Source organism: Vombatus ursinus, unplaced genomic scaffold (genome assembly GCF_900497805.2).
Source record: "Vombatus ursinus unplaced genomic scaffold, bare-nosed wombat genome assembly UNPS02015106.1, whole genome shotgun sequence".
Taxonomy (NCBI): domain Eukaryota; kingdom Metazoa; phylum Chordata; class Mammalia; order Diprotodontia; family Vombatidae; genus Vombatus; species Vombatus ursinus.
Genome location: NW_020954884.1, coordinates 2,148,093 through 2,149,640, shown reverse-complemented (window position 1 = coordinate 2,149,640; position 1,548 = coordinate 2,148,093). Strand labels below are relative to the sequence as shown.

Sequence of the window (1,548 nt, the reverse complement as noted above, 5' to 3'; positions counted from 1 at the left end):
AGGATATTAGAATCTTGAACTTTTGCAGGGATGAGTGAGGAAGACAAAGACAGATGTAACTTCTTCCACGGGAAGATTTCCTCTGCATCACCTGCCATCATTTAAACAGCTCCGAAGGTGACCAAATGATTAGAGTTCTACAGATGGAAGATCAGAAAATATGCACAGTGGCAATTTCTATGTTAATCAATGGGTCTGGAGTTGTTTGAAGCCAGATTGGGTGTGGTGAGTGTGGGAAGGAGAGGTAGTTGTTGAGTGCAGAGCTTGGGAGTTTGGCAGTACGACTGGAGACTTCATAGGAGAGCAAAGAGAGTGCCTGAGAGCGAAGATGGGGCTGAGTGCACAGGCCCGAGAGCTGGAGACATTAGACTTGCTCTGTTTGGGCCCAGAGGGCACGGAAGAAAGATACAAAGAGCTTAGTTTGGGAAAACTTCCTCCCATCTGGATCTTTACAAAAGTACCATAACCTCTTTTCCTGACAGCAGACAATGTGGCGGAAGTGGTGCAGAAGAAGAAGCGAGCCTTCCAGAAGTTCACCTACCGTGGCGTGGAACTGCACCAGCCGCTGGATGTATCCTGTGAACAGCTCATGCAGGTGCGCGGTGCTCGATAGCGGCGGCGACTCGACCGGGGTCTGCTGCGCAAAACGCATGCCCTCCTGAAACGCCTGTGGAAGGCCAAGAAGGAGGCACCCCGCCATGGAAAAGCCCGAGGTAGTAAAGACACACTTTCGGGACGTGATCATCCTGCCAGAGATGGTGGGAAGTATGGTGGCCGTCTATAATGGCAAGACCTTCAATCAGGCAGAAATGAAGCCAGAGATGATTGGACACTACCTGGGAGAATTCTCTATCACCTATCACCTGTGAAACACGGCCGGCCGGTATTGGAGCCACCCAGTCCTCTCGTTTCATCCCTCTGAAGTAACCTGGATCCTAACAATAAAATAAGAAGCTTCCTAGTGGGGGGGGGGGGGGGGAAAAAGGACAATAGCATACCTCAAGAGGTGGTGGATTCACCGACCTTGAAAGGCTTGGAGCTGAGGCGAGGTGACCATCAGAGACTCCACATGCAGCTGAGTAAGAAGACAAAAAGTATTTCAGTATAGTCTGCACCCTCATCAATATCGTCAAACCAGCCTACCTTTTGTGAGATGCACTTTTTTGTGGGACAGACTAACAGTGAATGGCCAAGTAGGGCTCTCGGAGTTATAGCTGCTTGGTGGAGTTTCTCTGCTATTCCTGATTCCCTCACTGCTTGTTCTGTGGGGCCCTGGATCCTGCCTTGCTGATAAAAGCAATCTTGAACTTATGGAGTACGTCGGTGTCCACCCAGGTAATTGTATATGGGCGTGCAGTTCTGTCCTGTGCTCCTCTGGAGTCTAGGCACAGACTATATCAGAGCAGGTATCTGAGAGATTATGACATGGTCTCTCTATTCAGCCCATAGTCTTGTATCTGGTCCTCTGTAAGCGAGCTCAAAGTGGAGGGTTGCCTAGCAGTAAGCATAATAATGTGGCACACGTTTTATCAACTTGACTCTGGTTAT

The 1,548-nt window shown here is 49.4% G+C and overlaps 1 pseudogene; it reads left to right on the top strand.

The window, feature by feature from the left end:
• Positions 1–328: 328 nt before the first annotated feature.
• Positions 329–927, top strand: LOC114031245 (annotated as a pseudogene).
• Positions 928–1,548: the final 621 nt, after the last annotated feature.